The sequence below is a fragment of the Macrotis lagotis genome, chromosome 1 (genome assembly GCF_037893015.1).
Source record: "Macrotis lagotis isolate mMagLag1 chromosome 1, bilby.v1.9.chrom.fasta, whole genome shotgun sequence".
Classification (NCBI taxonomy): Eukaryota; Metazoa; Chordata; class Mammalia; order Peramelemorphia; family Peramelidae; genus Macrotis; species Macrotis lagotis.
The window spans coordinates 792337721-792353297 of NC_133658.1; the positions used below are offsets into that span (position 1 = coordinate 792337721).

The 15577-nt window shown below is 36.7% G+C and overlaps 1 long non-coding RNA gene across 2 annotated transcripts in view; it reads left to right on the plus strand.

Moving 5' to 3' along the window:
* LOC141488461 (uncharacterized) overlaps nucleotides 1-15577 on the plus strand; it is an 86566-nt gene that overhangs the window by 18432 nt on the left and 52557 nt on the right. For both annotated transcript variants that reach the window (XR_012468693.1, XR_012468692.1), the window contains exon 3: nucleotides 12454-12716. This is a non-coding gene — a long non-coding RNA (uncharacterized LOC141488461). The remainder of the gene's footprint in view (nucleotides 1-12453; nucleotides 12717-15577) is intronic.

Below are 15577 nucleotides of genomic sequence, written 5' to 3' on the forward strand. Positions count from 1 at the left end.
TCCCTATGTCGGTTCTATTTCTAAATTATGGCAAGAAAAAGAAAAGCCTATCATCCCTGACCATTTCACCAAGGAGAGAGCCAGTAGAAAAATTTACTTAGCTACTGGTGGGAAACCTCCAAGCTATTTCCTTAGAGAAGGGTCAAAAATATCCTCCTAAACCTTGGAGAGATCAAGATGTATAGAAAATATACTTCTTTCTCCTAGGCAAAAAGGAGCAGGGGAAACAGAGGGGAGAAAGAGTTCATACAAATCAATTTTATATATATATATATATATATATATATATATATATATATATATATATATATATATATATGTGCATGTAGTAAGTAGTTACTATATACTTGTTGAATTATTGACATGAAATACCAATGAACTAAGTCCAAGGGATTTCTATCTAAACAAACTCAAAGCTGGCTCATAGGGGTCTAGAAAAGTAAATGAATACATTGAGCCAGGTCACAAGGAAGCAACATCTTTCTGGGTATCTCTAGAATTATGGAGAGTTAGATTAGTATAATGATTAGAATATTTAGCCTGGACTCAGAAAAACCTAGGTTCAAATCCCACTTTGAACACTGAGCTGGGTGATCTGGAAAGTTTCTCAACTTCTATTTCCTCAGCTGTAAATGGGGGCAACAATTAGCACCTACATCCCAGAGTTGAAATAATATGTAAATAGATTATATTATAATATAAACAATATATATATATTATATATTTATACATAATGTATGTAAATGCAATATGTTTATAATATGAATAATACATTCACATATAATAAATAAAAAATATATACATAATATATTGCAAACCTTAAATCAATATGTTAGAGGTTACAGTTCATATAGATTATGTAAAACCAATGTACCAAGCTAGGATACATGTTAGATACAGGAAAATTATCTCTAACAAGTTGATCTATGAAGCTTGAGAGCCATCCAACTGTACAGTGGACAGATATTTTAGCTATTACTTTGATTTTCTTCTATGTCCTATGCCAATTTTCAGTTTCTTTTCCACGTAAATAAACATATCTAATTAAAACTTAAAATGGTTTGGAATCGATAGAGGCAGAAGGATTGAGGACCATCCAATGGTATCAGAGTGCTTGAGACTGGGTAGAGATTCTCAATATCAGAGTGAAATGGATATGGCCAAGGACAACTTTCTCTATCTACTTTCTATGGGTCAAAGCATGACCCATTTCTGTGGGGAAGACAGAATCAATTTGGCACTTGGATATCTTCTCACAAGAGAATATTGTGAAGAGTCAGTTCTGTGTCATATTGGGCTAGTGAAGTTTGAAATAAATCCAAGAGTCATTTCTGCCACCCAAGACAACATTCCAATTGGTCATTCTTCAAACTGGCATAAATTTCCCTTTCCCTTACTCCAGGTTTCCTATTGCTTCTATTCCCAAATCAATTTGGATGCGAAGGCCATAGGGAAATTGGAGTCTGAGAGATTTCCCTTGACTTAGAAATCACTCATCCTAATTACCCTTTCACACTGCATTTATCTCACTGGAAGGGCTGCCAACACTCTATCAATGACAAACAAGGTTAGCATAAAAGAACTGCAAGAAATTACATCAGCTGAGAGTCACAATCACCTTCCCCTTGTCCGGTGACTGGGGCACACTGGACTGTCTCTTCCTCTATTCTTTTGCTGTGTCTCTCCAACTCAGTACCTAACTCACACCACCTGTTGAATCACAGTTCCATCTGGGTGGTTTCCAGTGCCTTACCCCTTGTTTTAATTGTACTCAACAAACTCTGATAGGTAGAGCCTAGGAGACAGGACCAGAATCAAAATTCAAATTTTGCCTAGACATTTCTAGGAAAATTGGGAAGATGGAAACAATATGGACAGTAAAATTGGGGCTGAGGGGGGGGTCACAGCAAAGGGGTGACACAGAACCCCTAATAAGAGGCATAGCAGTCAAAATAGAGAAGATATGAAATAGATAGAAGGGCAAGGAAGCTCTGGGCCTGGTTAATCCCATGCCCTGCTCTCTACATATTTGGGGACAATGCAATGATTTTGCAGAGGAAAAAGTGAAGAAATCCCTTTGCTCCTCAATGTTTTAATTGGTAAACTGTTCTTTAGGGTCTTGTTCTAAGGGATCTAAATTGGAAATATTTCTCAAATCCAAGCAGACCCTGCCTGTACTCTTACTCAAAATGGAGAAGCTTTAGCTAGCTCTGTGATAAAATCCTGTTCTTTAATCTGCAAAAAATAATTTCAGTAATTGCATAATAAATGTTTCCCTTCCTAAACATCAGTATTATTGACTGAGTGCCAAAAGGGCTTGATTTTGAATCTATTTTTAACAAATATTAGAGATAGATTTGCACTATTTTTTTGTACTTCTTCATCTTGTCTGATTCAAATCAACAATTCATTTCAAAATGTAAGACTCAGTAGATGGTGGACAGATTTTAGGAGCCTTTAAGTTCAGGCTGACAATTTTGTATTTTATCCTAGAAGCAATAGGGAGATATTGACTATCTTGAATAGAGGAATGACATGACAATATTTCCATTTTAAGCATCTTAGTTAGGAAGGTGTGTGGACAATCAATTGGAGACAAGTGACCAGAAACAGATCTCTCCACAACAGCTGGTTAGCAGCAGAGTGCAGTTGTGACCATGTGACCAATTGACTTTGTTAAAGAACAAAGTCAATTGGCCCATATGGGAGTTGATTATATGTGGCCTTGGACATGTTAGCACTAAACACTAATCAATGGAATTAAAGATACTCCGAATTCAAAACTTTGATGATACATGATTTCTTCAGTGTACATATCCTTTCCCCTTCCATTGATGCAACTGCTCTATAGTTTAATAGAATACCTTTAAAGGGACTGTGTTAAAAAAAAAAAATCATCCCCTAAAGACAAATTTGGTGAGGAACCTCTGCCAATATAGCTGACTGGGAGAGTCAACTGGCATTCAGTCTGCCTCTCTCTATGGACCCCAGGCTTCTACCAAAGGAGCCTAAGATCACATTACATTTTTATTTTTATTTATTTTTTGACTGTTAGATGATAACTGACATTTATATAACACTAAAATTTGATTAGACCTTTATGTATGACATCTTACATGATCTTTAAAGTAGATAGACATTTTTGGGGGGTGGGAGGAAGAGAAGAGAATACAAATGTGTAGGGACTCACAGAGTGGAGAGTTCCTCCACCTCTACAGACTGATGCAAATTGGCCCTTCAGTTACATGATCATGTAGGTAATGTCAGAGCAGAATTTGAAAGCAGATCTTCCTGACACCAAGTCTAATACTATATACTCTATACTGTGCTACCAACTTTATGTGGCTTACATTTACTGAGTTTGTGGTCAACTGGAATTCCTATTTTTTCCCAAATAAACTCCTATGTAGCCATATCTTTCCTTAAGTTATACTTGTAAAATTGATTTGGTTAACTTAGACTTCATAGTCATCCCAAATGAACTTTTTTCTTCTTAGAAAAAGTCGTCAGCTTCCTTACACCTTCATATCATCTGTCAATTTGATAAGCATATTGCTAGCTCTTTATATGACAATATTTAAAAGATTGACAATAAAAGAATCAAAGACAAAACCCTGGGACACTACTAGAAGCCTAAGATAGTACCAACTCATCAACCACTATTATTTGAGTCCAATCAATCAACCAGTTCTGAATCCAAGTAACTATACCATCATTTGCCCCACTTATCTCTATCATGGCCCCAAGGATAATAATAAGAGACATTATCAGATTCCTCTATGTAATCCAGATGCACTGTGTCACCACTTTCCCCCAATCTACTTGTCTAATGAGAAAATGAAGTTTGTAAGTGCTCTCCAACTGTCCCTTAAATTATCCCTTTTCAGAAATAGCATCAGACAAACATGGTAGCTGGCAGTTTGGAGTATGTACTTACTTCACTTTAAAAAAAACAACAAAAACTAGGACACTTGCTCACTTCTAATCCCATTCTCTCTAATTCCTCAAAGATAACAGCAGGGGCTCTACAATCACATACCCAGACTCTGACAGGACCTTTGCATGGAGTTCATTTTAGTCAGGTGGCTCGAACTTATTGAAGGCAGCCAGGTACTCCTATACCAGCTCCACATTTATCTTGGGTTTTAATTCTCTTTTAACCATTTCTCTTCTATCATCCCCAGTCTGAAGACCATTTTTTTTTTTTGTAGAGAAAACAGAAGTTGAGTAGTTTCACCTCCTCTCTATTGTCCTTTATCTCTTCTCTATACACTCCCCAGCAGTGGTCCTGTCCCTTCCTTGATCATTTTCTTGCCCCCAACACAGTTTTTTTTTCCCTTTTTAAGAACCTTTTTGTTGCCTTTTGCATTTATCTCAAGCTCATGCTGGGCTTTATTCCTGTCACTATTATTATAGGACCTTGTCACTCCTTTGTGTTTATCCTCAGTTTCCTGACCTTGATACCATTTATTCTTACAAATGTCCTTTAAAAATATGAATTTGTCGATCAGCTCCCCATATGTCTATATCAGTCTTCTTAGATACCTTCCTCTTTTCTTACCCATTAGAATTGATTGTGAATAAATCATAGAATTCATTTTTTAGTCTCTTATTTGTCTCACATTGACTTCCTTTTTAAAGTCCTGGGTGACAGGGTCCCTTCTGTCATGACCAATATCTTTGAAATTTGCTTTGTTAAACTCTAGGAATCCTAGTCATACTGGGACTGACATTTCTCTATCAAAAACTGCCTCCTAAAGTTCTCACCATTTCTTCTCTCCCACCAGGTTCTTCCTTTTTGATTAGGATGGGGTGTGGAATGGTAGTTTCCCCTCATTGATTCCTCAGTATTCTGAACAGTGAAATTAGCATGAAGACACGTCAAGAATTGAGCAGCTGCGGCTTTTAACAGAAAAAGTCCTCCAGCATATTTGTGGGGAGTTGAAGTCCTTTATCACAATTACATCCTTTTTCCATGCCAGCTTTGTAATTTCACTCAGGAACTCATCATCCTTTCCTCCCAATTTGCCTTATGACCTTAGGATACTTCCGTCACCATATCAACCTTTTTATCCTAACCTACATACTCTCCATCAAGTTTCCTTTACCATTTGTGATTTCCAAATGGCTGTATATTTTTTAAGGTAAAATGTTACCTTGTCACCTATCCTACTTAGGCTGTTCTTCTTAAATAAGGCATATCTTTCTTCCCTTTATTTGAATTAAAAGTGGCATCCCAGGAAGTCTTAGCTCTGTCTACAAAAGTCCATTTAACTAAAAAGCTCTGGCTCATTTTATTACTCATACTCTATACATTAGGATAATTGAGCAAATGCTTATCATGGTTGTGAAGATAAAATGAGATAATAATCGTAAATGCTTATCACAGTGCCTGGCAGATAGTAAGTACTATATAAATATTGTTGTTTTTGTTATTGTTGTTTAATCATTTCAGTTGTGAATGGTTCTCTGTCACCTCTTTGGGGATTTTCTTGGCAGGAGATATTTGGTGTGTTTGCCATTTTCTTCTCCTACTCATATTATAGATGAGGAACTGAGGCAATCAGGATTAAGTGACATGTCCAGCGTCACATAGTTACTAAATATCTCAGGTCAATTTGAACTCACTGCTTTCTGACTCTAGGCCACTGCATCACCATTGCCCATATAAATGTTAATTATTTTTATTCTTTCTGCCTCTTCTTTTTTGTTATCATTTCCCATGGATTCTAAAACATTCGATTGATGATACCAGTAAATTACATTTATATATCACTTTGAGGTTTACAAAGCAGCATCTTTAAAACAACCTTGTTGTGTTATGTTACAAAATAACCCCCATTTTGCAAGTGGAAACTGAGACTCAGTTTCATGGTCACAATGTCATTCAATATTGGAGTCAGAATCTGAACACAAGACCACTGACTCAAACTCTACTGTTCTTTTCATCACATCATGCAATTTCCCCCATTTTCCCCTAGTGAGTGCAATTTTTGCTAAACCCTCCATTGGTACATATCTCTTCAAACTTGCTATGATAGATTGAAGAACCAATCTTCATTATCCAGGAGATGAAAGAACAACCAGTCAGTTTCTTAGTAACCTCCCATTATGGATTCATCCATTCTTTTATTCATTCAATAAATATTTGCTGAATACTCACTTGCTGCTATAATGGGTTAACAAAAAAACATATAAAGCAAAACCTATTAAAATATAACCAGAGACACAAGATATAATCACAAGAAAATTTAAATAATAAAATAAGAGTTTATACAAGACAGTATATGATTAGTTGTCCACTGAATGGTAGCTAGGTAACATAGGGAATTTGGAGTTAGAAAACTTGATTTTGAAATCCTCCTCAGATATTAACTGGCTGTTTGGACCAGTCCCAGCAAGTCATTTTACACCTCTCAGCCTCAGTTTCTCCATCTGCCAAATGGGGATAACAATAGCACAAATCTTTTAGAATTGTTATGAGGATCAAATGAGATGATTTATATAAAGTGCTTTGCAAACTTTAAAGCACTCTACAAATGCTATTTATTATTATTATTATTATAAGTAGTAGGATGTGCAGTTAATGTTGTGGTGTGGATAGCTAAGGTATTCAAGTGATAAGAATTAAATTGGGCCTTAGAGAAAGGGAAGATACAGGTATAGAAAGGGAGGCAGAGAAAGGTACTTCAGGTGAGAAAGGCAGATGACAAAGATGAAAAAAAGGGATGAGAATTCTATGAAAGATCTACACATAGAGAATCCACTTCCAGAGGCACTGGAATTCAAATCACTATGTGACCAAAAGACCACCTGAGAGTACCTCCTCCTCCTCCCCCTCACCTGCATGGGTTATAATTGCTAACAGAATAAAAAACAAAAAGTCTGCATCTCTCTAGAAAGATGCAGGTGCATTTCATGGATTGGTCTCAAGTATAGTACTCTCAGGGTGACAATTTTAAGATTCTATTAACCTGCTCTTAGATCTAGAGGAAGAGCCTCAGAGAGATAGTATTTCAGACACACACACCAGTAAAAACTTAAACAAACACAGCAATACATATACATACAAGCACATCTCTTTGTTTTTCCCTTTGCCATTCCTTTGTTATGAATTTAACAATTAAAGAGGGAAATTGGGATACTTTGGACAAAAATAGCCCACAAAGTCATCCTCACCTTAATACCAACCCTATCTCCCACTCCCTACTACTACGCCATGACCTTAACTCAGTGAGGAGTCATTGAGAAGGAAGAAGAAAAAGAAGAGTTATTAAAGGGAAAAGGGAAAGAGAAGAGAGAAGTGGAAGGAACGAGGAAGAGGTAGATTGAGAAAAAGAAAGGGGAAAGAGGAGGAGAAGAAACAGAGTGGGAAGGGAGAGAGAAAGATGGAGAAGGATAGAAGTCCCATCTAAGATGCATTGAAAGAATCCCTATTCAGGGGTGGCTAGGTGACATAGTGGATAAAGCACTGGCCTTGGAGTCAGGAGTACCTGGGTTCAAATCCGGTCTCAGACACTTACTAATTACCTAGCTGTGTGGACTTGGGCAAGCCACTTAACCCCGTTTGCCTTGCAAAAATCTTAAAAAAAAAGAATCCCTATTCAATTCCACTCAATTCAATAAACACTTGTTTTATGACCTGGCACTGTGTCAAAAACTCTAGGGGGTACAATGACAAAAGAGGAAGCAGTTCCCTTTTTCAAAGAGTTCATAGTCTACTGGGGGAGAGCCAGAGAAGAGGGAGCCATATGTGCATAGATAAGTAAATACAAAATATACACACAGTAATTATAAAGTTGAAAGTGGGTGTGGGGAGATTTATTTCTGGTGTTTCCATCTCTAGTCTCCATTCCTGTCTTATGATTTTCATGTACTGCCTGAGGGGATCATTTGGAAGTACTTATCAATACAAACACACTATCTGAAAATACACACATACATAGATACCAGGTAGAGTTAAGTAACTAAGACGAATTTCCTTTTTTTGTAGACATGACTTAACTGTCCTCCAAAGTCTCATTACCATATCTGAATAGCTAGCGCTCACAGTTTTCTGCAATCTAGAGTTGGCAACATTTTCAATTCATTTCTTCAAAACATGTAATTTTGAAGACATGTCTAAATTTATCTTAGTTATTGACTTTGCTCATAAAATATATATATATATACATATATATGTATATGTGTGTATATATATATATATAAAACCATTTGTTGAATACTTGCTGGGTGCAAGGTGCTTGCAGTGATTATTCCCCATCTCTAGCCCCCTCTAAGAGACTTTCTCCAGAGTTCTGAACTCCATTCATTTACTTCTAATCTCTTGTGTCATATTATTACTTATCTTTTTACCTTTTTGTGTTCTATTTTATTCAGATATTAAGTTCCTTGAGGGAAAAGCCTAGGTTTTATGGTCTTTTGTGATCTCTTCAGTCATGATGTATGTATGCATGTATACACACATAATTATATTTACATATATGATATACCACATGTGAATTTAAATATGTGCACATTTTATATATTCATGCATAGAATATGCTTTATACATAATATACTATATATATATACACAATAAATATTCAATAGGTACATGTTGACTATCATAAAACCTGCATTTTTCTATTTTAAAGAAGAGTACAGGGGCAACTAGGTGGCACTAGAGCACCAGTCCTGGAGTCAGGAGGACCTGAGTTCAAATCCATCCTCAGGCTCTTAATAATTGCTTAACTGTGTGACCTTAGGCAAGTCACTTAATCCTATTACCGAAAATAAAAAATAAATAAAATAAAAGAATACAGTTTTCTTTATCCAATAAATGGGACTCAAAAACTATTTGATAAGTGAATTTTGTCAAGTAAAATCCTACTTAAATATGCCAGGGGCATGGCTAGTTGAAGGAAAGTCCTTTTTATAATGGCTAATACTGGCATAGTAGTTAGAGTGCTAGGTATAGAATCAGGAAGAACTGAGTTCATATACAGAATCATATACTTATTAATTGTGTAGTTCTGGGGAAGTCATTTAATACTGTTTCTCTCAGTTTCCTCATCTATAAAATGAGCTGGAAAGGAAAATGGCAAATACTCCAGTATCTTTGCCAAGAAACCCCCAAACAGGGGTCAGAAAAAGTTGTAATGATTAAATGTGTTGTAGTTCACTTTATTCATTCTCCAATAACAGTTAATAATTATATAGTGCCTAATATGTGCCTGCCACTGGGGTTAAGCATTTTATAATCTTTTTTATCATTTGGTGCTCACTATTGCTGCCCTTTTATAAATAAGGAAATTGAGGCAACCGGGTTAAGTGACGTGCCAGGGTCACACAACTAGTAAGTGTCTGAGGTTAGATTTGAACTCAAGTCTTCCTAACTCAAGGTTTGGCACTTAGCCACTGAGCCACTTATGTGTCATTTTGAAAATGAATAACATACCACACCTTTTGTTTGTTATTTTATACATATATGTATATATTTTGCATATCAAGCTCCCTACTTAACATCCAGTTTTACAATAGTTCATATGTATAAAATGCTGTCCCCACTCTAGCCCAAACCTTCTGACACTGTGACCTCAATGCAGAGGAATCAATCATTGTGAAAGCAAAATAACAAACTTGAACTGGTAGATCTTCTCTGATATCAGAAGTGGAGGGAAAAAAAGCAATCTAAAATTGGTGACCTCTCTATCCAACAAGGTCTTTTAACTCTATCACACTCTCCTCACTTATTTGTCTTCTATTCTATTTTTTTTGCAAGGCAAATGGGGTTAAAATGACTTGCCCAAGGCCACACAGCTAGGTCATTATTAAGTGTCTGAGATTGGATTTGAATCCAGGTACTCCTGACTCCAGGGCCGGTGCTTTATGCACTGCGCCACCTAGCTGCCCCCCTTCTATTCTATTTTATTGACCCTATTGCAAAGTTAATTCTCATTGACTACCAAATTTGAGATATAGTTTCATATTCCATATTGCTCATCTTGTTCTGCTTATAGTTTTGACAGCTAGTTTCCTTCCCAATGTAGAACTTTTAGCAAGGTACCTTTGCTTGAGATCCCATAAGGTTCTAAAATTCATAGCAGCACTTTTTGAAATAGGAAAAACAAATGGAAACAAAGTGGTCAGTGATTGGGGAATGACTCAAGTGAGTTTGATAGAATATTGCTGAACCATTAGATTCGAGAAATTCAGAGAAACATGTAAAGGTTTTTTTTGAGCTGATACAAAGAGAGGTAAGCAAAAATAGGAGACTGGTGTATACAATAACTACAATAATATAACTTTTTAAAATTCACTAAAAGATTAACTATAATAACCAATCAACCTGCTAGAAAAAAATGAGGATGGTATAGAAATAGGAGGATATGGGTGCAGAATCCTGCATATATATCAAACACAATCACTGTGTATGTTAGTTGGTTTTGTTTACCATTTTTTCTCTGTTACAAGGAAGAGTTAATTGAGTGAGGAGAGGAGGAATGGATTGATATCTTGAAATGACTGTAAAAATCTGAAATACCAAATCTTACAGTTTCATCTTAACCTTCATCCTTCTTGACACTGTAGTATTTGACTCCATGACTTTTTTATCTCCTGTACACTATCACCTCTTTGGGTTTTTATAACTCTGCTCTCTTCTGGTTCTTCTTCTACTTGTCAGACCATTTAGTCTCCTTTGCTGGATTTTTATCATATCAACAAACAATGGGTACCCATTTTTATACTATCTTATTTGGTAACCTCTTCAAGTTCCATGGTTTCAATTACCATCCCTACACTGATGATAATTTCCAGTCCTAGTCTTTCTCTTGAATTCTAGTTGATATTGCATTATGGGATGTTTCTATATAAATAATAATTCTATGTAAATATATATATAGAGAGAGAGACAGTATCATTTTCCCAAAATCCACCCTTCCTCTTAACTTTTGCTTTTCTGTTAGAGTATTATCACATTTCCAATCACTCAATCACAACTTTATTCCACTGTTGCCCCCACAACACCTCTCAGTTATGTTCTCTTTTCTCTGCTTACTCATCTTCCACCCTATTTCAGAACTGCATCACCTATCTATTTCGATAGCCACCAAACTGAATGGTTTCCTTGCTTCATGTCTCTCTCCTCTCCATTTCATCCCTCAAAGACTCATCAAACTGATTTTTATTTGTTTTTAGTTTTTAGGGTTTGTTTTTTTTTTTTTTGTAAGGCAGTGGGGTTAAGTGGCTTGCCCAAGGCCACACAGCTAGGCAATTACTAAGTGTCTGAGACCGGATCTGAACCCAGGTACTCCTGACTCCAAGGCAGGTGCTTTATCCACTGCGCCACCTAGCTGCCCCTAAACTGATTTTTATAAAGCAGAAATCTGACTATTTGCCTCTTTACTCAATAAACTCCAGCAGCAACCTCTTACCTCCAGGCTTTTAAAGTTTTTCACAAACTGGACGAAACCTACTTTCCCTTCTTTATTACATATTGATCCTCTCTACTTATACCTTGGTCCAGTCAAATTGCCCTTATTGCTGGTCCTCATGTGCCAAACTCTATCTCTTATTGTGTCTTTGGTTGTCCTCCTCAAGACCACTTTTTTTTTCAAGGCAAATGGGGTTAAGTGGCTTGCCCAAGGCCACACAGCTAGGTAATTATTAAGTGTCTGAGGCCACATTTGAACTCAGGTATTCCTGACTCCAGGGCCAGTGTTCTATCCACTGCGCCCTAGCCGCCCCCTCAAGACCACTTCTGAGAATTTCTAGTTTCCTTCAAGTTTCAGCTGGAGGACTACTTCTGGTTTGATGCTTTTGGAAGAAGCTGGTAGCCACATGCTGAGCCCGGAGTCAGGAAGATGAGTTCAAATCTGTCCTCATACACTAACTGTGTGAACCTAGATAAGTCATTTAACCCCTGCTTCAGTATTCACAACTATAAAATAAGAAAAATATTATCACCTACTTTCTTTGTTTGGAAAGTGTTTGGAAAGCACTGAAAGCACTTAGTGCTTTTTACCAGAGCCTGGTAAATAATTGGTACTTTATAAATGATTATTCCATTATCCTTCTCTTTTCTTTTCTTAAAGAACCTCACAGACATTGTTGCATTAATGTTTTTTCATATCTTTTTCCTTCCAGTAGATTAATAATAATTAAAGTTTGCTAGGTGCTTTATAAATATTATCTCACTTGACCCTCACTTTTCTATGAGGAAGTTGCTGATAGATCCCTATTTTTTTAGGAGAAGAAACTGAGATTAAGAAATACAAAGTGACTTGTCTGGAATCAAACATCTAATACCTGTATGAAGCAGGATTTGATGTCAGACCTTGTTGATTCCAAGTCCAGTCCATCACCCACTTTTCTACCTAGCCAATTTGAGGACAAGGATTCTTTCCTCTTTTGGCAGTGTCTGACACAAATAAGAGTTCAATAAATTTTTCTTGATTTCTAAAACAAAAGGATTGAGAAGAGGAGAAACAGGAGGAGGAGGTAAGAAGAAAAGAAAGAAGGAGAAGGAGGAGGAGGAGGAAGAAGAAGAAGAAGCAGAAGAAGAAGAAGAAGAAGAAGAAGAAGAAGAAGAAGAAGAAGGAAGAGGAGGAGGAAATGAGGGAGAGAGAAAGGGAGGAAGGGAGAGGAAAGAGTGATGTATGGAGATTGTGAAGCATCTGGTCTCCTACTTATGAAGTCCAGAAATTAACTCTCTGCTTGGTCAATGTTTGGAAGTAAGTTTGGAAGTTAAATAATTGTTTAGAAGGAAGTTACAATGAATTTTTTGGAGTAAAATTTCTTTATAATAGAGTGATTGTTTTTGCTGCATATGCTTAAGGAATTGTTTTATCTGTTTCACTTCCTACGTAGGTATTCGGTTGATTGGAGGTTACCATTAGAACAGGGTAGATAGAAAAAGAAAAAAAAATAGCAGTTTAGCTTTGTTTGTAACAGTACTTCAAGGCCTATATAAACTATTTTGGGATTACCTAAAGTTTGAATTAATAATTGAGATGACTATGAATATCAATGTGTATTTAACATAGAGAAGGGCTAAATATCCATCACTAGTTCATATACAACAGAGAAGAAAAATTAGCAAATTCATGAATTAGGATCCTGTTTATACATCTATTGTCAAGGCTAATCACCAATTTTTAAAATGTTCTACCTTGATTAAAGTCATTAATGCCCATGAATAAATGAAAATGTGCTTGAATTTTATTTTCACAAGTTTCATTTTTTAGTAAGGACCCAGGCTCAGTCAATACTTTACTCTGCTGACATCTAGAATGAAAACTTTTTCTCTCAGAATAATTATCTTTTCCAATAGAAGAATAAGTAGAACCATTTTCTTGCTGTTAATTTGTTCATTGAACCTATGGATTGAAGGCTAAAGATTGAATGCCAGTTTTACATATATAAACACATACAATTCAATTAGCATTTATTCAGTGCCTATTATGTGTGACTCATTGTGCTTTCAGATAGTGAGTTAAAAAAGGTATATCATTTAAAACTTCAAGAAGGGGGTGGAGAGCTAGCCCAGGTCATCCTTATTTGGTTTCTTCACCTTCCTAATAGGACCATTCTCAATGGAAGCCTTTCTGAACATCTGAGGGGAAAGCCCTACAAATGAGTGATGTCAAGCACGCTCCCTGGGCCCTTCCAACTTAGTCTATACAAACAGTGGATGTATGGAGGTATCAGAATAATGGCCAGTCAGCCCACTTCATCTGCAGTCTCAGTTCCCTCACCCCAAAGCATCATGGTCAGAGAGCTGAGGGGCAGAGTGAGCAGCCAACTAATCCCCAGATCCTCGTCAGTCACTGGGATGAGAGAAGTCGGTCTTTCTGCACCTTGGGCAACAACATTTGGAGGAATAATGAACTGCACTGGGGGGAGGTGAGTGTTTTCTGATAGGGAGACATATGGGGCTGTCATGGTGACGAATGGGCAGGAAGGCCCCTTTTCTGCCATGCCATCCTTTTGACCTTCAATGCCCCACACCAGTCTTGGCCCCTTGGCACCTTGTACAGGCCAGAAGAGGGAGCTAGACAGTATATTATATGGGTAGTCTATCTCTTCAGCTAGTGCAAAGGATGAGAGAAAAAGAAAAAAAGCCATAATGTGAATTTTACTTATTCTTCGTTAGTCAGAGACAACCTTTTCAGTGTCACCATGAATGAGGGGGAAAGGTGAAGGGAAACCCATGACTAAGTTTCTTCCTTTCTAAAAGGAGAGATTTGATGAGAGGAACTAAGAAATTTCATTTAAGGTTCTGTCAGTCTGCTCCCTCCTCCCCACCCCTTCCCCTACTTCCATTTTGTAGAGGGGCAAAGAGGAGAAAGAGCAGATTCTCTCCATCTTTTCATTATATCTTGGTATCATTACTCTAGCCCCAGCTAGAAGTACTTTCCTTATTCCATACCACTTGACCTACTTTTGGAGTACTAAGAGATGCTTCCTTAAAACAGTCCAAACTGTTCAGATCTAGGTCTTGGCAACACTGAATTGAGATTAGGTCTTGAGTTCCTTGGGATGAGAGAAATGGGCATTCCATATATCTTAAACCCAGAGGTCTTCTGGAAGTAAAGACTACCAGGTAACTAGTGTTCTGAAAAAAAGAGGGCCTAAAGATAATTATCTTTTCTTTTTGACCTCTCTACTACACTGGATACCATTTGCCATCTTCTCCTCTTAGATGTGTTCTCTTTTGGGGGATTTCTTAATATTGCTCCCTCCTGGTTCTCTATCTTTTTGATTATTCTTTACTTTCTGTGTTAGTTCATAATACAAATCATGCCTTCTAATTGTGAACATTTCCTAAAGAATGGAATGTAATAAGTATTTATTAATCATCTATTATGCTCCAGACACCATGTTAAGCATTTTGCAAATATCTTTAATCCTCACAACCTTTGTCCTGGGGGGGGGGGGGGTCTTTGTTAAGACTATCCCAGTTCTTTTTCAAGAAAGTTTATGAACTTGAATGGGTGAAAATAATCTCACTTTTTTTCTCAATATATTTGGTTTCTTTTGTAATCCTTTATTTTTTGTTTCATGCATTTAAAAATATTATTCCAAGAAGGGGCCTATAGACTTTACTTGAGTGCCAAAGGGTTCCATGAGACAACAAAAAAAGGGATGTTGGTTTGGAGGGTTTTTTTGAGAATAAGTGTGTGTGTGTGTGTGTGTGTGTGTGTGTGTGTGTGTGTGTGTTTGTGTGTGTGTATTCAGTCACAATCTCTCCCTTAATCTTCAGTCTCACATTACCAGTTCACTAGCAGACATTTCAAACTATGGTCAAGAGACATCATAAGCATGTCCAAAACTGAACTAATGATCTCTACCTTCCAGTTTTATCCCTTTTCCAAAATACTATTTCTGTTGAAGTAATGTTGTTCCTCCAGTTTCTTAAGCTTATAACCATGGCATTATCCTTATTGTCTTTCACCCTCTAATGTTTGTCCTTCATTTTTGAAGAAGACTGCAACATCTAATCAATGGACATATCCTATTATTTGTATTTGCATGTCTCTCACATCTTACTTCTTTTCTTTAAGTACACAACTGCTACTTTATTTCTGGTCCT